The sequence below is a fragment of the Macrobrachium nipponense genome, chromosome 1 (assembly GCF_015104395.2).
Source record: "Macrobrachium nipponense isolate FS-2020 chromosome 1, ASM1510439v2, whole genome shotgun sequence".
Classification (NCBI taxonomy): domain Eukaryota; kingdom Metazoa; phylum Arthropoda; class Malacostraca; order Decapoda; family Palaemonidae; genus Macrobrachium; species Macrobrachium nipponense.
The window spans coordinates 113673662-113699108 of record NC_087200.1 but is presented as its reverse complement, the minus strand read 5'-3'; positions in this window follow the sequence as shown (position 1 = coordinate 113699108).

The following is a 25447-nucleotide window of genomic DNA, read 5'->3' as shown; positions in this document are numbered from 1 at the left end:
AGCTGCTATATTAGAGAACCTTTTCACAAACCTCCTAAAGAAACCGGCGATACCCAGGAATGACTTAATCTCTTTCTTTGATCTGGGGGTGCGAAAATTCGCTATTGCTTTGACTTTATCGTCATTTACTCTAACCTCTTCCTTAGATATGACGTGACCTAGATTTGTGATCTGCTTTTTCAAGAACGAGCACACTTGGCTAGCTTGATTTTCAACCCCACTAATCTAAGCCTCCCAAGTACTTCTGTAAGCAATTCCAGGTGTTGCGCGATTGTGTCCGTTGCGATCAGGATGTCATCCATTATACACAAAGACATTTTGCCCAATAACCTGTGCAAAACTGTGTTCACCAACCTGGTAAAAGTCATCGGACTGCCCGATAAACCGAAAGGCATTCGCGTAAATTCATAGTGTCCCTTGGGCACTGAAAAAGCGGTATATTCCTTGCTACTCTCACTAAGAGGGACCTGTAAGAAACCTTGCGCCAAATCAATTGAGCTATAAATATTATGTCCCCCAATTTCATCAAAAAGATCTGGTATGCACGCGACTGGGTAGCGGTCAGGGATCATCTTCTCATTTAAACGTCTAAAATCGACGCATACACGGACAAAACCATCCTTCTTAGGCACCGCTAGCAAGGGAAAGTTGTAAGGAGACACGCTGGGTCTAATGATTCCTTCTTCTTTCCATCTATTAACCTTTTTCTCTACCTGTTCTCTGATTTTGAAAGGTATGCGATATGCAGGAATATAAATAGGTTTTGTGCCACTCTCCAAATTTACCTTATGTTCTAACACATTAGTCAACGCCAATTTATCACCTTGTAAGGCTACCGTATCCCCAAATTCTGCCAAGAGCCCGCTTATCGCTTCAACATGTTCGCTTTAATCCACATTAGCTAAATGTTCTCTAAATGTTCGTTCCCTTGATTGCATTTCTGCCTCCAAAAACTCAGGTTTCCCCTCTACGATAGCCACTGAACCACTATCACAACTCCAATCTTGGAAATCCAATATATATGTGTTTTTCTGGTATCTCCTAACTGTATCATTACAGTTTAGCAACTCTAACCATGTAAACCCATCCTTGGATACACTGTTCACCGATGCCGTGCTAACACCCCTTAAGCTTTTCGCTATTTTCAATAACACACACATCTGTTGGTTTTTATCATTTCCTTCAATTTAACTTTTACCATAGTCTTCAAACCTGGTAGTAACATAATATCTTCGGATAAAACACCTCTATATTTGTGGTTAGTACCTCCCCTTTCCACCGCCCCGTACACATTACCACCCTCAGTATCATCCCCAGCATTGTTAGTATCAGAAATAACATCAATGTTAGTATCAACATCACCAATGTTATCACTGTGAACTCTGATAGAAATCATTTCCCATATCAGCAACATGGGTTTCAATACTACCTTTCTCCATAACACTCGTATCACCGCCATTAATACCCCTGAGCACATCTCCTCTTTCAGTAACCTCCATGTCCTCCATTCTATTCACGTCCTTATAAGGCAGAAAAATACCTGGTATCCCGACTGTTATCCCATTAGCACCCGCATGGATCGAAATCTTGTGTCTTCTACAAGCAGGATGACCCAGCAAAATTTTGTTTCCCAACGCAATTCCTTTCATTACCAAAAATGGTTCTGTTAACACTCTGTCACCGAGAGTAAAACTGTATTTGAACACAACCCATGGTTATTTAACCTATTGGCTTGCACATCACACTCCGTCTCCATTGAGGGTTGCAAAGGGTAATTGGAAAACATGGATTGATACAAATTATAGTCCATTAGATTTATTGATGTCCCCGAGTCTATGAATAACGGGATATCCACATCCCCTACTGTTCCATAGACTATAGGCCTGGGCTCTGGGGCGTCCCCCACAAGACCACAATGGCATTTACCAATCACCTGTACCCTTTTTGTTGATCGGGCTTCCAAAAATTTCGCCGATCCCTTTGCACATTCCACAATATTTAACCCTACACAATTTCTTTGGATGCCCTGGTTTATTGCAGTTGAAACAGCACAACTGCTGTTGCTTCTGATCGATCGATCTTTTGTTATACTCAACTTTTGCACACAGACGGGGAGGAGAAAATTCTGTGTCCCTTTGCACTCTATTCCTCGGGCCTGTCCCATTAAAAATTGTGCTATCTACAGTGGCACATTTAGACATGTTTTTCAATTTGGGTATAAAGTAATTCTTCGTCTGAAGTAGGTTCAATCTTTCCATCAAAGCTATTCACTATTGCATCCAGTACATCGTGCAAGAGCAGGGAAAAATAGATCAGTTTATGAATATTATCAGAGGAGAACATTACTCCCTGTAACCATTTAGATGTTTTCAATTTTCCTACCCAATCTGCCACTGCGTCAAAAAGTTTTGAACTATGTTCTACGAGGCTATTAGTGCCCTTGCGTAATTTATAAAGACCCCGAAGGTCCCTCACCATATATCCGTGTTCCTTTGAAGCCATACGCTGTTTCCAAAAATGCTTGTAAGTCCGTCCAGATACAACATTTTGTAAATTGGAAACTCCTGCAGTGGTGGGAGAGGTCTCCCCTATTGAAATCTAGCAAAGCTTTCCCCTCTCTAAATGCCTCTACATCTTCTAATATGTTCTTTCCCGCTAATAATTATTAACTCCTTCAATAAAAATTTGTATAGGCTGTGATAAACATCCCATCTACAATCCCTCTGAATGGACTCACGCCTGCACTAATGTTTGTTATGTGATGTAGTAGCGTTGTGGTATTTTTAGTGTCCGTCATTTTTCTCTGTTTCCAAAAGTTATTTTTTTCTATAAGCTTCCCTGATCTCAATAACATCAATGTATTTATATACACAAAACCCGATCAAGAAAAATTAACACAAATTTTCACCCAATAATGGATAACAAAAGGCAAACATGTCCCACGCCCAATATATTTTCCCACGAAAGCAGCAACAACAACAAAAAAATAGGGAGGGGATAGAAAAAGAAAAGAAAAAAAATGCAAAATGCTTACCAAGCGATCCAACCCCAGCGACTGTCTCAGTCTCACACACTGGCTCTCTCTCTCTCTATCTCTCTCTCTCTCTCTCTCTCTCTCTCTCAGGGCGTGACTCGCAACAAAAACTCCGCTCTAGTAAATTTGCCACAAACAAACACAAGGAACATAAACAACTACAAAAGTACAAAAAAAAAGATATGAAAGATAAAAAAAACAAAAATAAGAGAAAACTTGAAAATACACTCACATCTTATATGACTGAAAACCGAATTCGTATATGCACCGCAAATATGCATGAACTGTTTACCACTACACTTGCAAAACACTTTAATACGTCGAAATTAAACTTTTCCCCTTCACGTTTTAAAACACTGTTATTCTAGAACCCCAAGAAGCTGATACTGACTTAGCCCGAGAGACGAACTGCTTCTCTTTGTCCAACCCATTGAATCAGTAAAAAGAGCCCCGAGTTGCCTGTGACATGATTATAACCCCTTTTCCTACCGAAAAAGAAACCCATATATGTTTAACTGGTCACCAGTCTCTTCGTTAGTGTACCTACAGCTTATAAAATATATAAAAAGCCTCTTAAACCGCCTGCCACCACTCTCACCCCCCCCTCTTTTTATTAAACTACACAAATCATAAACCTTTACCTGTTGTCAATGGTGCCCTCTGTCTGCAACTATGTCGTTAGGCTATTAAGATCTCGTAAGTATAAAAATATACTATTTATTACCCAAAGCCGTTGAATATAAAATAGAACAAAATGATTAACAGGTCATAATGACAGAAAACCCAAATCTGCCCATAAAGAAACCAGTAAGTTAACATTCTACCCTCCTGACTAAGAATTCACTCCCAGACCCAAAATGTCAATAAGTTCATCATATTAGTCAGGTTAGAGATTCCTGTCTCTAAATTAGCCATGGAATAGGACCCATCTTTACGATGGGGCTTTCTCTCCCGACACTCGGCGTGTACCACCTGACCTCTTAGTGTTCACGCAAAGAACGCCACTTTCGCAAGTGCCTTGGACTATTGGGCCTGTAACATCCTCCGTACAAAACGAATGTACATGCCTAACGACAGGGTGAGTGATCTCTTGGTTAAACTGCTTGCGTATTCAAATTCCTTCGCTCAAGTAAGCTGCCCTACATCTCCGCTTGTCTCCAAGCAAGACATAATATGTGATTTCACTTAACATTACACACTTGTAAGATATATATATATATATATATATATATATATATATATATATATATATATATATATATATATATATATATATATATATATATATTTATATATATATATATATATATATATATTATATATATATATATATATATATATATATATATATATATTATATATAAAAGCAAATACCACAGGAAAATGATAGGCAAGTCAGTATTAAGTGCTTTCTCCTTTATTCAGGCATCATCGGGGCACAAATGTAATACAGTTGAAAACAAGGTTAGAAGGTAAAGAAAAAGATCAAGAATACCAGATGGTTAATTGTCAAAAGGGTAAAAATCAAAGCGATAATCTATGATAATCCAAGATCACGCGGTCACAAACTAAAACCATAGGTTTAACCATAAGACTTACAGAAGCTTAAACATACAGTCCGAAAACATGTATAAAACTGAATATATCAAATTTGTTGCTTATATTTATGTACAACTTTTTAATTATGATGGAATTGAGTTTAAACAAACCAAGACTTAAATTTAGAAAACTTCCATTATTTGTCTTGAAACAAGATGCAGTGATATTGTTTTTAACTGTGTCGACTTAGTCTATGTCACTGAGAAAAGAATTATTATCAACAGACTTATTTCACATGGGGAACACGCATGCTAATATTGAACAAAGGATATTTTTTTGGGAGGAGATGAGATCTAGAAAAGGAAACGAGAGATATAGTGAAAGAAACAAAAACTGGAATTTGATTGCTAATTTCAGACTTACTGGGCAATCCAGTATTGCAATGTGCACCACTGCAAGTGAACTTGATTCAATATGCCTTCCGTTGATAACTTAAGGGTGACTTGGAGCCCATGTCGCTTGTGACTTCATAGCACGTGTGGTTGTGCCAGTACAAAAGGCTACGGCCCGGAAATCGGGATATGGTAGGCAACGGAGTTGATTGGATGGAACTGAGTTAGGAATGACTAAGGGCAACTTCTGCCTTCCATCTTTCGAGCGGTTGTTATTCTTCTAATCAGCCCTCAGGCCCTGAAAGTAGCGAGGGATTAAGGAACATGCATGCTAGTATGGAACAAGGGAATTTTTTAAATTATGCTAATTTTTAATTGCTAATTTCAGACTTACCAGGCAATCCAATATTGCAGCATTCACTAGTGCAAGTGAACTTGATCCAGTATGCCTTCTGCTAACAACTTAGGGGCAATTTGGAGCCCAGGGCTCTTGTGACCTCATAACACGTGTGGCTGAGCCAGAATGAAAGGCTATGGCCTGGAAATCGGGACATAGTAGGCAGCAAGGGTGTTGCTTGGATGAGAGTTGAGTCAGAACTGACTTAGGGCAATGCTGCCCTCCGTCTTTCTAAGGATTGTTATTCCTCTATGGGCTTCAGGCCCCGGAATTGGTGAGGGATTAACGAAGGAGTGCCAACATTCCTGAAAAGACAATTAAGACCAGCAGAAAGGAGATTAAAGGAATATAGTTCTCGGAAGAAGGTGACAACTATCATAACTATTATCATAGCTATTACCCCCATGACTAATATAATGCTTTTACCTGGCCGGACCTTTTTTCAAAACAGCAAGTTCACTACCACTAGACTTCCTATCATTGTGTATGGGTCACCCCCTTAATGAAATGGAATCTGATTCCTGTGTTAATCCTTACTGGGTTGGTAAATGTATCGATATTTAACTCATCCGACTGGCGAATCTTTGAGGTTCGCCAATTTACGAAAAAAATACGTCAATGGAAAGAGGAAGATATGCAAATGTACATGGCGAAAGAAAAAAAATTTAAAAACTTTAAAAAATTTTCCCTGCCTTCCACGAGAAGTTGAAAATGACTATTTACAACCCCTTGTGGGGCCTCTTTTACAAGACAATCGTAAATTTTATCAACTTATATATGTTTTTTCCTAATAAATAAATTTATTTTATTTTGTAAAATTATAATTACTGCTCACACAGTATCGAAACAGATGAGAAATAAAAGCAGTAACAAATTCTTATCATATTTGTTGAAAATTATTTACGTAAATTTACTGAGAATGAAGATTCGAGTAACTTTTTTTTTACTATACATGTTTTTTATAATATTCTTTGCACTATTCTTTGTAAAATTACATTTGCAACTGACATACCATCACAAAAGACAAGAACAAAAAAACAACAGCAACCCTTGGTATATTTATGAGTAAATGTACAAAAAGACGTCATTCTAGAGAGACACAGAACACTCTCCCCTCTAGTCACAAGCACTACTGAAGTCCTGAGAGGCTGAGATGCCCACACTCATGATTTTAGCTATTGTAAAAGTTGCCATTAGTGAATTTATGAGCTATAAAATTATAAGCACCTCTTTCCCACCCAATTCTTTCCAAATCGATGGCTCGTAACATTGTTAATCTACAGGATCAATCTGTCCTCCACCCCAAACCTGTTATTACTACTCCTGAGGATCAAACCATCCATTAAGCGTTAAGAGGCCAGAGGTACAAGTGCAGCATATATTGTTACATATATATATATATATATATATATATATATATATATATATATATATATATATATATATATATATATATATATATATATATATATATAAGTCATATCACATTTCCGTGATTCATATACATATATAAAGCTACAATGTCCTTTAATATCTAATTCGCTCTACCTCGGAATTAATATATTTTCCCAATATATGCTTAACCGAAGGGGAATTTTTCTCGATAATTGACTTGCCGGACCCGGGCGCGAACCATGGAGCCTTTCAAATCCATGGGTTCGCGCCCGGATCTAGGCAAGTCTATTATCGTGAAAAAATTCTCCTTCGGTTAAGCATATATGAAAATATATTAATCCCGAGGTAGAGTGAATTAGATATTAAAGGACATTGTAGCTCGATATATGTATATATATATATATATATATATATATATATTATATATATATATATATGACTGGTAAAAACGTTCTGTTACAACAGAATTCCATCTAATAAGAGGAACACATAAAAACACCAAAATATAGAGAGAAAAATACTATATTTCAGAGACTGCTGTTTCCCTCTTCAGGTATATGAATGAGAAAAGTTTACAGAAAAGGTGGAATTTATACCAAGAGATCCATCCACAGGTAAGCCAATTTAGGTAACCCCGCTGGTAATCTTCCTTTAATCTTCTTAAGCATTGGTTGAATGAAAATCTTGTCGATCACATCTGAACCCCATGCTCCTTTTGAGATGTTTCATTACCTGCCTGGAAAAAAATTTGAATTAATTCGTAAGCAACTTTCGTCTTTGAAGTATCCTGACCATATAATTGAGAAAGCAATTCATAAAGCAAACATAATTTTCTACCGACCCCTCGAGACAGGACTGGAGATACGTCCAACAATAAAATAAAAATTCCTCACCTGGACAGGATTAAGTTGGTGACTCAGACCCTCGGAAAATCTAACCCTTTTGTATTTACTTACCCAAACACCTTAGCCAAATCCCTGATTAACATCCAACTAAAGACATCCCCCAAAGACACCAGGGTTTAAGAAATCCCATGCCAGGACTGTGACCAGGTCAATTTTACATCGGATTTACAGGAAATTCACTTCTCCAGAGATTAATACAACACAAACGGTCAGTTAGGTATGGACAACAGAAGTCAGCTATTTTTAACCATATAAATGAACATAACCATAGAATAAACTATAATTTATAGCAGCAACTGCTAGTACAAGAGTCAAATAATGGAATCGGCCTTAGTAAAAGAGAGGCAGGTAATGAACATCTCAAAAGGAGCATGGGATTCAGATGTGATCGACAAAATTTTCATTCAACCAATGCTTAAGAAGATTAAAGGAAGATCATCAGCGGGGTGACCTAAATTTTGGCTTACCTGTGGATGGATCTCTTGGTATAAATACCACCTATTCTGTAAACTTTTCTCATTCATATACCTGAGAGGGAGACAGCAATCTCTGAGATATAGTATTTTTCTCTCTATATTTTGGTGTTTTTATGGGCTACTCTTATTATATATATATATATATATATATATATATATATATATATATATATATATATATAATATATCTATATATATATATATATATATATATTCCATTTGGATTTAAAACTCGTGACATTAGCTTAATCTAAATGAAAGTGAGAGGAAGACGTGGTTACAAGAACATTGCGGCGTCTATGCTGGTATTCTTTCGCCAAGTCAAACAAAGATAAGTCTGTTTAGTGTTTTGTTGGGCAACCATCAGTAAATGCTAGACAGTGTTAGCCATTGTCTAGCATTCGATGTTTGTGTGTCTATCGATGTTAGTATGTATGTAGGTATTGTGAATAAGAGGACAAAGGCTAATTTTATGCGTAAGGTACGAATGGCAGAACAAGGGAAGGGGTAGCAGTGTGCCGGATTGCGAGAGGTAAAAGCTTCACTGACGTCCGGATTTGAAAGGATCCTGGGTTCGCGCCCCGATCCAGGCAAGTCTATTATCGAGAAAAAAAATTCCCCTTCGTTAAGCATATATGTATATATTAATTCCGAGGTAGAGCGAATTAAATATTAAAGGACATTGTAGCTCGATATATGTATATGAATCACGGAAAATGATATGACTTATATATATATATATATATATATATATATATATATATATATATATATATATATATATATTATATATATATATATATATATATATATATATATATATATATATAGATATATATATATATATATATATATATATATATGTATATATATATATATATATAGATATATATATATATATATATATATATATATATATATATACGAGTGATGAGTCTGTGATTGATGTTCAATACCGTATTCATTCAGATGCGTAAAATGAAATTCACATGCCTTGGTGTTTTTTGTCGACTGTAAATATAAGGGAATTACACTTGTTATTGCAGTCTTTGGATTTTTTTACCGAAATACCATTGTGACTCTATTTTTTATCTATCTACCTATTTATCTATTGAAGTGTATAGAGATACTTATTGTCACTCTTGATAATGTGATGCTGTGCATTCATTACACTAAACCTGTCATACTTCCACTCACTGAAATCTTTAAACATCTTAATTTCCTTTGAGTTTTGTATTATATTTTTCACTCAGAATCATCAATCCGAATTCGGAAATGAAGGGAAGAAAGTCTCTGCACGGCAGAATTCAATCTGTTGGTAAGAGGATTAGTTGTTAAGCGCTCTTCCACTGTTCCTTTAATGAAGATTGAAATTTGTGCCATTTCATGTATTCATATTATGTGGCAAATTCAAACATATTTCATTTAAACTGAAATATACACATTGTAATGGTGCGATGTGATTTGTTTCCCTGAAGGAAGTAAAGCCGATCGTTACCATCTTAAATCTGAAGTGAAAACAGATGGTGGTTTTAGTTGGAAAGTAAGGGTTAAAAAGGTGACTTGAAACTGAATTAAGATTCGAGGGCTTAATAACTGAGGCCTAATTCGAGCTAGTGATAAATGAAGCGATGTGAGATTTTTGATGAATGTTCAAAATTCAAGGATTGGCACAATTAGCCAGTTGGAATGATTGCTGTGATAAAAAATAAAAAATGTCTAATACATCACTGATATTGAGGTCACTTACAACTAAAAGATTGCAGATCTAAAGTTAAGTGAGATGTTTGAGAAATGATGAGGTTTCAGGGGTTGTTCTGAGCTGAGCTAGTAATGGACGGAGAGGGAAGTGCAGTGAAAACTTTGAAGAAAAACATCCGGAGTTGATGGTATTAGAAGTGAGAGCAGCTATATTGTGACGATGGTCTAATGAAGTGTTGCCAGGTGCGTCTTGATAAGGGAAAAGGAAGGATCTGTTGATCGTAAGCGTGTTAGGATAGTTTTCTCTCATTTAAATACAAAGGTGATAGAATCCATAGCAATAATTATAGATGCAAATGGCTTAGTGAATACACATGCGCAAAAATGATCCTAGACTATGAAAGGCTTAAGATAGATTTATCATTGATGCAATGTTTGCAATGTTTTGGGGCAATATGATTAACGAGATAAAGGGTTGTCGGTTGAGAGTGATTCGAAGCATTTATGTAGACTGAAGGCAAAGCTTGTGAGAGGAATGTCAATAGGAGAGGTGCTGTTTTGGGCATACAGCTTGGTCCTAGAAGAAGAGATGTATTCTCGTAGTTTGTCAAGGGCACAATACATGTATAGCAATGAGTGTTATTTTGTTGCATACGCAAATAAAGTAGTTAGTGACGGTAAAGAAGCTTAAAGATGTAAGAAGGTAAAAACGAAAACGTTGTGCGAGCAAACAGAAGTAAGGAAAGTGGCTTTATAAATGTTGGGATGGAGGGTGAAAGCTTGAAAGTCGGTTCATCTTACAGGTGTTGGAACACAGAAGAAATGAAGAGAAGGAAGTCGCGTTAATTACCCAAGGAAGCTAAAGTTGGGATGTATTGTATAAATTCAGAGACTGAGAGTAAATAAAAACGAGAGTTTGAGGCTGTTGAGATAAACTGTCCATGTGGGAAAAAATGTGAGAAATGTTGCCGTACAATGAAGATATGGGCAAAAGGCTACGAGGAGCGAAATGTGGATCAGGGTCATTTGTAGTTTTCTGATGAAATGGAAAGAATCGAGGAGGATATTTTGTTAGAGAGTTTCTGTAATTCTGAAGTTTTGGGAAGAAAGGAGATAAGCATAGCGATAAATGTCTGGCTTAGTGAAGTTAAATTTTCATTTGTGATTCAGCAGTGAAAAGATGAATGTCATAATATCTTTGGTTATTATGTTTGCGATTAATTGAATACATAATCCATTAACAATCAAAGAAATAGGCTAAGAAATTCTGGTTGGCCAGAATTCACCCATGAACGTCTCTCGAAATCTGGACATGGTATAGGGATTTGTTACTTATATATCTTCTTCTTTCCCACCTTTATCCTTACACTAATGGGTCGGTTGCTTGATGCGCCTTTCCTTACATCCGGCATGGTTTATTATTTGGCAAAGAGGTTCTTACGACCACATACCCTTGCGGACATCATCCACATTATTGACGGTGGGCCTCGCCTTTGATTAAAAGGTCCACCTGCAAAACAGTTTCCACAGTTATTGGTGGTGGGCCTACGCTTTTATTAAAAAGTACAACTGCAAGGCAGCAGTTTCCACAATTATTGGTGGTGGGCCTACGCTTTTACTAAAATGTATGACTACAAGGCAGAAGTTTCCACAATTATTGGCGGCGGGCCTACCCTTTTATAAAAAAGTACGACTAAAAAGCAGCAGTTTCCACAATTATTGGCGGCAGGCCAACGCTTTTACTAAAAAGTACGACTGCAAGGCAGCAGTTTCCACAATTATTGGCGGCGGGCCTAGCCTTTTACTAAAATGTATGACTGCAAGGCAGCAGTTTCCACAATTATTGCCAGCGGGCCAACCCTTTTACTAAAAAGTACGCCTGCAAAGGCAGCAGTTTCCACAATTATTGCCAGCGGGCCTACCCTTTTACTAAAAAAGTACGCCTGCAAAGGCAGCAGTTTCCACAATCTCTAGGCAGCAGGCCTACGCTTTTACTAAAAAGTACGACTGCAAGGAAGCAGTTTCCACAATTATTAGCTGTGGGCCTACCCTTTCAAAAAGTACCACTGGAGGCAGCAGTATCCACAGTTATTGGCAGCGGGCCTAGCCTTTCACTAAAATGTACGACTGCGAGGCAACAGTTGTCATTTTAGTTGCCTTTTACAACATGCAGGACCTACGGTGGTAGTATTCTCACACCCCTACCACAGGGTAGATGTATTACTTATATATATATATATATATATATATATATATATATATATATATATATATATATATATATATATATATATATATATATATATATATATATATATATATATATATATATATATATATATATATATTATATATATATATATATATATATATATATATATATATATATATATATATATATATAGATTTATATATATATACATATCTATGTCTATATATATATATATATATATATATATATATATATATATATATATATATATATATATATATATAATATATATATATATATATATATATATATATATTATATATACATCTATGTCTACATATATATAAATATATACATATCTATGTCTACATATATAAAATATATATATATATATAGATATATATATATATATATATATATATATATATATATATATACTATATATATATATATATATTATATATATATATATATATATATATATATATATATATATATATATATATATATATATACATATATATATATATATATATATATATATATATATATATATATATATGTATATATATATATATATATATATATATATATATATATATATATATATATATATATATATATCTATCTATCTATATATATATCTATATATATATATATATATATATATATATATATATATATATATATATATATATATATAATTTCGTTTGGGTGTATTTCGAGTTAATTGATTATTTTATTCCCGTTTGAGAGGCGCATAAACATATAAGATTTGTATGTCATTAAAGTATTTTTCAACTCTTTTATTATCATTATTTTCACATAGGCAGATTGCCATTTTTCATTTATATAGAAAAAGAATTTCCTTAAGTCTGGCTTGACCTTCGAATATCTGTGAAAGAGTTTTTTAATATCAATTAAGATTAATTTTACCAGTCTCCTAAATAATATCCTGGTGGTGGACATGTGTTTATTTTGAATACGACCCTCAGGAAGGAACATTCCTTCAATATCTTTTTATGACGAGAGAGAGAGAGAGGAGAGAAGAGCGAGAGATGAGGAGATAGGAGAGAGAGAGAGAAGAGGATGAGAGAGAGAGAGTCGTTAATGTTGCGAAAGACATTTCAATTTAAATTCAAAATTGAACGAGAGAAGGAATTCGTAAATAAATTCAAGCAACGTTGCTTGCCCCGAGATTATAAAATGAGATCCATTAATTCTTAATTAGACATGAAACTCTCCTGGTTCCATTTAAGTATAGAATTTTTCCCGAAAGGTTAACTGCGCTAATTTTGTTATTACTTGAGTTATAAATCTTATCATGACAGTACGTTTAATTTAAAATCCTATTACGAACATATTTATTATATAATACTTCCGTAACGTCTGCATAAGCTGCTACTAATGAGCGTGGAGCTTTGAGACACACACGTATTATATTATATTATATTTATTATATATTATATTATATTATTATATATATATATATATATATATATATATATATATATATATATATATATATATATATATATATAGATATATATATTATATCCGAGGTAGATCGAATTAGATATTAAAGGACATTTGTACCAGCTCGATGTATATATATAGATATATATATATATATATATATATATATATAATATATATATATATATATATATATATATTATATATATATATATATATAAATATATATATATATTTAATTCCGAGGTAGATCGAATTAGTATTAAAGGACATTTGTACCAGCTCGATAGTATATATATATATATATATATATATATATATATATATATATAGATATATATATATATATATATATATATATATATATATATATATATATATATATATATATTATATATATATATATATATATATATATATATATATATATATATATATATATATATATTGTATTTTTTCTCTTAGGGTGTGTTAACTTCAGAAATATTTATTTTCTTAACGCATGAGTTTGTTTCCCTTTGAAGAGATGGATTGAAAACCTTGTCTGGATGAATAGTATTATTGAAAGAAAGCAAGAGTGAATAAGTAATAAGAAGAAATGTATAAAGACAATTACTTTTAATGGCTACATTCCATAGTGCAGGCAGTTTACATATGTTTTCATGAATTTGCATTGGAACCAGTGAATTATGCGGTTACTAAGTTTCAGCTTGCTTAATCTAATAGAGTGTTTTTGTTTCCGTGCGTAAAGATACTTCCCATTCTCATGGTTCTAAATTATATCGGTACTTGTTTCGAGTATTTTTTTTTTTTTGAAGCTGTTCTTATTGTAACATCAGATCCAATCTTTCGTAAGAAAAAACCTCACATTTCCTTTCTCTCCACCATGCCAGAGCATCCCACATTTTAATGATGTAGAACTCATCAGTTTCTTCAGTTTTCTCATTTGTAAGTTTTGTTATATTTTTTGGTAAAAAAGAAAACAAAACCTCACTTGATTTGAAAGAAGGCATCTTAAACTTTAGATAAATTAGGGTGTCATTTTAACTTGATCACTTAATCCCCCACTCTGATTTCTGTTGATCCACTAGCACTTTTTGTTAAGTTTCAAGTTTCTTTTTGCTCAACTTTGTCCCATACAGAAAGTTTTCCTTCTGTCGATGATGTCTTCTTGTTTTACTTGTCAACATGTATCCACACTTGCCAGTTTCTACAGTCTTCCTCACTGGAAAGGGCAGGCTGAAGAGTAACATTGTTGTTTGTAACATACACAACAACTTAGGACAAAAGCGGGCATCTGCCCTGTTGGGTTGTCATGCTCTGACGGGCTCAGATATCTCTGGTAGATTGCTGGCAGAACCAAAGACTGGTGCTTCAGAGTATTCATGTCTTGTGATGATGAGATCTTGGATGCACTCGCAATGTTAGGATATGAGAATGATGTGCCCTTTGATGTCTGCTTACAACTTGAATGCTTTGTTTGTATGCTGTATTGATCAAAGGTCCACACAAAAGTTAATGAGCTTCACTGGTTCCTCCACTCAAATCGTGCCGCCGAAGGAGAAAACCTGCCACCAGCTTCAGGTTCACCGGACTTACATATTCGTTGCGCACACTACATAGCCATGATTTGTAAGGAAACTAATGAAAACTATCCAAGCCTTCCAGCACCTTCAGCATTTGGTTGGACATTTGACACAGGCTCAAGTCACTTCTCTCCCATTCGATGTTTGAATCCACCAGCTCCTGAGACAATACTGCACCTGATAAAGTGCGGATGTTTCAAACGTGGATGTCAAGGAAGAAATATGTGGTTGTTGGGGTTTCACTTGCGACAACAAAACAAAGCAACCTGGGATAAATGAGGAGTGTGAAGATGATCGATGTCCATTGCATAAACTACAAACACGCTATGTGACTTTTTGCATTTATGTGTAATACAGTGAATATATACTGAACATACCAATATGGTGTCACTACAATTATGTAGATTTATTATCTACCATGTGATCAATTTATTTCTTTAATCAAACATATATTGTTTCCACATTTATTTACAATATCATAGTATGGATTACGGTGTCAAATTTAGAATAACAGCTGCCATTGTAGATGCCATCTTGATATTAGACATGTAAATAATGCACTGTGCCTTAATTTGATGATTCTGTTGGTTTCCTCGTGTCAGAAAACCTGTATTTCGATACTTTGTTTATTATATCTCTTTTGTATGAGCGAAGATATTGCTTTATTGCTAAATGGAGACATCTTTGGACACATCTTGGATTTTAGACCCTAGAATGTTAAAAAAAAAAAAGGACACGCTATTTTTGCTTATATATTTTATATCATATTCAAACAGAATCAGGCAGGTTTTAGCGTTTAACCCCCAAAAAATACACGAATATTTATTTCATGACAAATGAGCCTACACCATGAATCTGCGAGATTTTTCCCACCTGTCATTTCCTTTAGCATTAGTCCTGTTATACCTCGGGTGTTTTCCAGTCCTGTGTTAGATACACGTAGTTAGTGCTGGCCTCTTGTTCTCTTATATCTGTTCGTGAATTGGTTTCTGTGATCCACCCTTTTCCTTTTGAAGGATGGCCTGGGAAGTTCCTTATCAGTTCGAGAACGTCATGTTTTCATGGGATAAAGTTACTCGGATCATGACACAACCACCCTGCTGACCACATTGTCAGATGTTCAGTGGTTGGAACTTGATAATTGGAAGACAGTTGATGTTGGAAGGCCCTAAGAGGGAAGGGTAGATGGAGAATGGTATTAGTCTCTGTATCCTTCTCAGCCGAGACTAACAACATTATTGCTCTTCCTTGTTGCTGGCTCCCATCTTCACTCGCGAGCAAAGGTACAGTTAAGCTCCTGAATCCGCTAACTCGCATTCACGAAAGTATAAATCAAGCTCTTTTACAATGAATTATTTTTCTGTTGGTAGACTGGTATAGAATTTGACTTGCCCTACTTGTAATAACGTCTCCACTCCGCCGCCTGACTTCATTATTTTTCTCTCAAGAAATGATATATTTGTTGCTCTGAATCCCACTAAATTAGGATTCTCTTCTGAAACAACATTTCCGTTATAACTAGATTCAGTTGACCAACTAGCTATGTACGAAACCATGATGTGTGACCAGTCGTTATTAATTTTTATTTTATTTCAATTAATTAATTTATTTTATTTTTTGCATAATAATGAAGTAAATCATTGAAGTAGCTTGTCCTGTTTAATATGATTGGCGGAGTTTTGGAGTTTTAAGCGGATGGCTGTAGGGCAAGAGATCTTTACACAAGAGTGAAAAATTGATGTGCCCATTCCGTTACAAACAATCTGAAATATTTTATTCACTGTAAATTTGTATATATTTTCCAATATAGGCCTGACAAATGGCTATGATCACAACGTTTATTGATTGGGTGTAATTGGAAATTTCATTCATCTGTAGATATCTTTATTATATAGAGAGCCAGTATCGTTTATTAGGGCTCGAACTAATCGAAATTGCTCGTTGAATTTGAATTTAATAATTTTATATGATAGACTGGGAACATGAATCCAATTAGGAGATGGGAGCTGAATGGTACGTTATTCAATAGACAACAATGATTTATCTTCCAATAATGATTGGGAGTAAATATGAGGAAGGAAATAGTTCTTTTATGAGCATTTATTTCAAGAATGCTTTTATATTGACGGTCACTCTTAATCAATTACCGTTTAATTTGGTCCGCTATTTAATGAATTAATTTATTAACAGTAGATAACACTGAAATTAGTTCCCATTGTTAAGATGGTGTTTTTCTTCCTCTGGCAAATTATTTTAATTTCCTAGTCGCTAGTTTTGGGTACGATGTTTTGAAAGAGAGTATAATTGTTATTATATAAAAGAATTTCTGTATAGTGAAAATAAATTTATACTTAAGCTAATCAGGACAGAATGTTAATGGATCATATTATGTATTCTTCCTGTCAGTATAGTTTGTATGAATATTTAGGATTTCGTTTTCTTTGTGAGTCGTGGACTCTAATATTGAAACACCAGTCTGATGAACTGTGTAGCGCTCGTCGAAGAAGAATTCATCCCCATCTTTATCCTCTAGCGGTGGAACCGTAACCGTCTCCAGTGTAGGCGGAACTTTAACCGCCTCGTGGCCCCATGTAAGTGTTCCACGAACACCTTTGTCGAATAATTGTAGATCCCGGCTAGCGCTGCTGAAACCATCTCGAAACAACTCAGCATGCGCCATTATTAAGCGTCTGCGACCCCTGTAGGTGTATCCTAACACCCCCGTTGCTGAACTGTAGATTCGACGTATTCCGATGAAGGAATCGTAACCGCCACCTCGTTGTCAACTTGAAATATCCCGTGACTCCCATGCAAATGCGTCTTGCACCCGCCTCGTAGAAGATTGTCCCAGAATGTATCCTGAGACGATCCACCGACGACATCTCGTCCATTGCAAAGGCGATCTGTAACATCGTCGCCCGTGTGAAGATCCGACCTCTGGTGTTGTAGATCCAGTCATTGTTTCCGTCGTCACCCTCACGTGAAGTTGCGAATTCTCTAAAGTCATCGTTTGTCCGTATTTGAAAAGTCTACATGATCTTAGAACAAATAAAATCTTGCTTTAAACTTTACACAGAATCTGTCATAAAACAAATATACCCAATCTCATAGTCAATTATTAAAAATTCCTCACTAAAATAAAATATGGTCTTTATCCACTGAATCCTCATAACTAATCCTATATCTGACTAATATACAATAAAAAAAATCCATAATGTCTATACAACAAAACCCCTGTAATGTTTATACAGCTAACCTCCATCAAACATAATGCTGAATATCCCTTCTATCTTACTTATACCAGGATAAATTCTACCTCCTTTCTATAATAGAAATCCTATGTAAACCTTAACCCTGATTACAAGTTTCCCTTGTAGGAGAATAAAAAATAATGATAATAATTTAATCAACTTTTCTTATTACAAAATGTATAAAGAGAGAAAAAAAGTATATATAGTATATATATATATATATATATATATATATATATATATATATATATTGTATATATATATATATATATATATATATATATATATATATATATATATATATATTCTTATAGTGTAAGTTTTGTATTGCAATTATAATTGTGGTAATATGATTAATTCACCTCAGAACCTGTGCATCATGTTATGAAATGTATGTTTTGTGTTAAAATTCCCAAATTTAAAGATAACACATGTCAAGTAAGGCGGAGAGAGGAAAGACGTACGTAAGACAGAGAGAGAGAGAGAGAGTAACAGAGAAGGTTGGTATTCACACCTCGCGAAGGCCTGACCCAGCTGATTTCTTTATCGGCGCAAACACGTGTGTAAGACCTCCCAGGCCGCACTGTTATTCAACCCTTGAAAATAGATGAGTTAAGCTAATTTTTTATACGTCCCAATCGGGACCTGTAACGGAACAAGGGGCCTTGTTCTTTCTGCTCAATATCCTTATAGAGATGAGGTAATGTTTTTCGTCTCGGACGTGTACGCTTAACTACCCCCATTCACCGTGATACGTATATTTACGCATATAAAAGATCATTCACTTTTGAGACGTAGTGGCGTGCCATTAGAGAGTGTAGCATTGCGCTCTCAAGTCTCTCTCTCTGTCTCTCTCTCTGAAAAATTAATGAACATAGTAATATATAGACCTCCTAATACTAAAGAGTTTGACTTAATAATAGAAAAATTGGATGATATATGTAGAAATCAACAAGGACTGGACTATTCTCCTATCTGGAGACTTCAACTTCCTTTCGTAGACTGGAAAGAACGAATAGGGAGATTGTGGATGTACTTATACATATAAAAAAGAGAGTAATAGTAGTGCAGAAGAATAAGAGGCAATTCGAAAAGCTATTAGATATGCTACTAGAATACAACATTCAACAAATAAATCACCTGCCAACAAGAAAGGAAAATACTTTAGACCTAGTATTTGTGAACGAGATGAATTATGTTAAAGAAATAATAGTTTATAATGCGAGTATTTCAGACCATAATGTCATAGAATAACGTCCATTCCAAAGCAAGTGAAAAAACAGAGATAAGCAAGAAATGAAAAAGTGGGAAGGATATGGAAAATACAACTTCTACAGTAAAAATATAAAATGGTCAGAATAAATGAAGAATTAAACAAAGATTGGGATAACATTTTTCGTAAGTGATGACATAAAGGTAAATACGGATATTATATAAAAATATTAGAGAAAATAGTGGATAATATATACGAGAAGAAAAGTAAACATCAGTCATGCATACCAAGAGACAGAAGGATCTTGTTCCAGAAAATCAGAAAGTGGAAAAAAAAAGGTCTTCTTGCAAAAGAAAAAATGCATGGAAAGTTATAGAACTAAAAAGTAAGATAGAAAATGCAGAACAAAAGGATTATCAATCAAAAGAAAATGAAAAACGGGACTTGGAAGAAAAAACCCTATTAAATATCAAGCAAAATCCCAAACTATTATACTCATATGCGAAGAAGATGAATAAAAGAAGAATAGAAATAGGCCCTCTAAGAATTGAAGGGAGATTACGAATGAAAAAAAGGAAATTTGCAACATATTGGCAGAACGATATAAGAGAGAATTCACCCCTAGAATAGATAATGAAGATAATGATATAGAAGTAAGGGATGAAAATAGTGAATATTTAGCTGACATAGATATTAATGAAGCTGATATTGTGCAGCTATTAATGAAATTAAAAATGGAGCTGCTGCAGGGCCCTGATGGAGTGCCTGCTATTTTGTTAAAGAAAGTAGTTCATTCTATCGCAAAGCCACTTGCAATATTATTAAGACAAATGTAGATACAGGCAAGATTTATGATGAGCACAAATTAGCATATATTACCCTACTTTCAAAAGTGGATCAAGACTAGAGGCAAGTAATTATAGGCCTGTGAGTCTAACATCACATATTATGAAAGTGTGAAAGAGTAATGAAGAAAAAATATTATGAAACATTTAATAAAAAATAATTTGTTTAATAAAGGACAACATGGTTTCGTACCCGGAAAAGTACACAAACCCAACTGTTAGTCCACCGTGAGAACATATTCAAAAATATGAAAAGCGGAAATGAAACAGAGTGGTTTATCTAGACTTTGCAAAAAGCTTTTGACAAAGTAGACCATAATATATTAGCGAAGAAAATTAGAAACACAATATCGTGGATAAAGTAGGAAGATGGTTAAAAGAATTTTTACACAACAGAAAACAGATAGTTATTGCAAACGACGAGAAATGGATGAAGTCAAGGTATCCGGTGTGCCGCAAGGTACGGTGTTAGCTGCAATACTGTTTGTTATTATGATTGAAGACATAGACAGTAATGTTAAGGATTCGGTAGTGAGTAGTTTCGCAGATGACACAAGAATAAGTAGAGAAATTACTTGTGATGAAGATAGGAACGCTCTACAAAGAGACCTTAACAAAGTATATGATTGGGCAGAGGTAAATAGGATGGTATTTAACTCTGATAAATTTGAATCAATAAATTATAGGAGACAGAGAAAGAAAGCTATATGCATATAGGGGACTATAATGAGACAATCACAAATAAGGAAGCAGTTTAAAGACCTTGGTGTGATGATGAATATGGAACATGTTATGCAATGATCAAATAGCAATTCTGGTTGGCAAAATGTAAAGCAAAAATGGGAATGTGTTACGGGCACTTCAAAACAAGAAAAGCTGAACACATATTATACTTTATAAAACATATGTTCGTAGTCCACTTGAATATTGCAATATGATATGCTTACCCACACTATCAAAAGGATATTGCACAAATAGAGAGTACAAAAGGTCTTTACAGCTAGAATAGAAGAAGTTAAAGACCTTGACTACTGGGAAAGACTACAATCCTTAAAATTATATAGTCTAGAAAGGAAAAGAGAAATGCTACATGATAATCAGGCATGGAAACAGATAGAAGGAATAGCAGAAATATCATGGAACTAAAATATCAGAAAGAGCAAGCAGAGGTAGATTAATAGTGCCCAAAACTATACCAGGAAAAATAAGGAAAAGCACACAGGACATTAATCCACTATGCACCAGCATCGATAATGCAGCGTCTATTCAATGCGTTGCCAGCTCATCTGAGGAATATATCAGGAGTGAGCGTAGATGTGTTTAAGAATAAGCTCGACAAATATCTAACTGCATCCCAGACCATCCAAGATTGGAAGAAGATGCAAAATATACCGGAAGATGTACTAGCACTCTCTGGTAGACATTAGAGGTGCCTCACACTGAGGAGACCTGGGGCAAACCCGAACAAGATGTAAGGTCTGTAAGGTAAGTCTCAAAATCTCTCTCTGCGCAATCGCGTCGCGTTGCGAGGCTGTTTCATTAACTTAATGTTGCTCACATTAATTTTGTATTCGAGAAGGTCACTCAGTAACTTTATGTACCAAGTATCAATGATCCACAGAAACCAGGGAGGAAAACAAATCACTTTATCACTCTAGCTTATACTGGTGGTGTTAGGTAATATATTTTGTTAGAAGATGACCATATATTTGTTTTTGCATTTTATTGTAAGAATTGTATTTGAGAAAAATTACTCCATTCGATACTCAGGAATTTTTAGCAGCCCCTTCCATCCAAGTGTTGTCTGAAGCTACTCTAAGGCACAGTGGAGTTCTCTAGCAGTAGCATGTGGTTGTCATGTGTCTAGTAGCATGATAAAGCACAAATCAAATGCATTGTCATGCAAGCATTGATAGACTCTAGTAGAATAACTGATGATGATGAGTTAGCAAACTGGCTCAAGAGTTATTGAATGTAGCCACAGGCTGATCTTATAAATAAGCAAGTAGAAAAGAAAGAGAAGTGATGCAGAGTTAGAACTCAGATCGCATAGAAGCAGAAGAAAGTTTGATTAAGCTGAAAATACAGGCTGAAAGAGAGAGAATGCAAGCTGAAAAAGACAGAGTAGACAGGGAAAAACAAGAAAGAAGAGAAAGAGAAGAAGAAAAAGCAGCAGAAGATGAAAGGCAAAGGATAAAAGAGGAAAGAGAAATTGCAAGACATGAAAGGGAGATGAAATTGATAAGAGCTAGATCCCCATTACCTGCAACACTGTCTAACCCTAACCATGGTAATCAAGACCCTGCATTTGATGTAGTAAGAGTGCAGAAATGAATCCCTAAGTTTAATGAAGAGGATACCAGAAATGAGTTCTTTGATCACTTTGAGAAAGTGGCTTCAGGTATGGAATGGCCAGAAGATAAATGGTCAGTTTTGCTACAAAGTGTCTTGATTGGTAAAGGGAGAAGTGCTTATTTAGCCTTAACAGCTGATCAGTGTAAAGACTATAAGGTGCTCAAACATAATGTGCTACAAGTATACCAGTTGACCCCAGAGTACTACAATGAAAGATTTAGAAACTTAAGATAGGATGAAAAAGTAACTTTCTTGGATTATGCTTATAAAGTGAGAAGGTGTTTTAAAAGATGGTTGGAGGCAGCTAAAGTTACAACTTTTGAAGAGTTAGAAGAGTTAGTTGTTTTAGAGCAATATTTTAAAGGTATTCCTGAGCATATAAGAGCCTATTTGAGAGAGAGAGAGGTTAAAAAACTTGACAAAGCTGCTACACTGAGTGAAGACTAACAGTATAATTAGTAGAAGCGTAATATAATGTCAAGTACCAAAATCAACCACGCCCAGGTCTTAAGTCTCATCCAGGTTTCAGAAGCAATTTATAAATGGTAAAACATACAAAGTAATAATACTCCATCAGCAACTAATGTGAAATCCTCATCTAATTTTGCGGAAGACAGTTGCAAAAGCCGTAATGTTGTCTGCTTTAAGTGTGGAAAAGCAGGACACTTCAGTCAGGAGTGTTATTGGAATTATCAGTAGTCCAAGCCTGTTGGTCAAATAGTAAGAGGTGACCATGTCAAACAGTCTGTTAAGAACAATGTGGGGAAGAATCCGACTACAAGGAAGACTGAAACTAAACAAGCTGAGTGTTTAGCAACCAGTGGAAATGTAACTTCAAGCAGTGAGTGGCTGAGAGTTTGGAAGCCTTTAAGCTATATCTATGAGGGTACACTGGCAACTCCATAAGAGATTGTGCAGGTACCAGTCAAGATTTTACGAGGTACAGGGAGCAACCATAGTGTGGTGTTATGTGGTGCTCACCTAATGTTGGAGAAGAATCTCACTGGAGATTCAGTTATTTTGAAGGGTATAGGAGGAGAGGAAGTAACTCCTATATGCCGCTTACACCTGTCCTGTGAATTGGTGACAGGGAGTGTTGATTTTGCTGTGAAGGACTCCCTGGCTGTGGAAGGTGTACATGTTCTGTTGGGAAATGAAGTTGGTGGTGTTCCATTTGTTCCTTGTCCCGTAGTGACAGACAAACCGTTGAGGATTAGTCCTACGGTAGAGTTGGAGAAGAATAATCCCCACCTGTTCCCTAGTTGTGTAACTACCAGAAGTTGAGCGAGAAATTACGACTATTGGTGAAGAAACTGAGGATTTGCATGCCCAAGATGGATCAAGTGAAGGATCTTTGAACTTAGAACATTGTTCCAGGGAGTGATGCCTCCCGTAGCTGACCGAGAAAGGATTTCCCAAGAAAAGGAAAAACCTGTTGTTCCTGAAGAGACTCCGAGTAGTCAAGGTGTTCCTGAAGATAGTAGTGAAACTGCAGTAGCTGAGGTAGCAGATATTGATAGTTCAACTAATGAAGTTGGACAGGTAACAAGAGAGAAGCTAATGGACTTGCAGAAGAAGGATGCATCGTTAGCTGATTTGTTCTTCAGAGTTGTTGATCAGGAAGAGATGCAATAAACTCCTACCTGTTATTATCTGAAGGAAGGTTTGCTGATGAGGAAGTGTAGACCTTCAGATATACCCGGAAATGCTGAATGGGGCGAATATCATCAGATTTTGATTCCATGCCCATTGAGAAAGCAAGTGGTGGCAGTAGCTCATGAATCTGGACATATGGGAATCAGGAAGACTGTGGAGAAGATCATGAGATATTTTTTCTGGCCTGGACTTCATAAAGATGTTAGCAGGATCTGTCGAGAGTGTCATACCTGCCAGATCGTTGGAAAACCTAATGAAACCATTCAGAAAGCCCCCCTACAACCTATAGAAGTTAGAGTTAGAAAGCACTGTAACAAGGTGATTATAGATATGTTGGACACTTCCGAAGATGAAGAAAGGAAATGAATACTGTTGACATTAATGTGTCCTGTTACCAGATATCCTGATATCCTGTTAGAAACATGTCTGCCAAGATAGTTGCTGAGAAAAGAAAATAATGGAGTTTTTCTCAAAGTTTAGTAGTATACCGAAAATTGTTACAAAGTGATAGAGGAACGAACTTTACTTCCAAGTTATTCCAGGATGTGATGAACTTATTAGGGGTAAAACAACAGTTATCAACTACTTATCATCCAGAAACTCAAGGTGCCTTGGAAAGGTTCCACCTGACATTGAAAAGTATGCTGACAAAGTACTGTTCTGAGTCAAGAAGAGAATGGGATGTTGGTTTATTCTTAATGTTATTTGAAGTTAGGAATGCTTATCAAGAAAGCATGGGATGTTCACCTAATGAGATGATTTTTGGAAGAGAAGTGAGAGGACCTTTGAAGATTCTTGCAGAAAATTGGGTAGAAAATAAAGAGGAAATCCAAGGAGAGTATGTGAAGAACTTAAGGAAAAGGTTGGAAGAGATTAGAAAATTCTCTTTAGAAAATCTGAAAAATGAGTCAAAAAGAAAATGAAAAGGAACTATTATTGGAAGACTAAGCTAAGAAAGTTTTAGTGTTGGTCAACAAGTGTTAGTGTTTCTGTCAGTCAAGAGATTTCCCCTTA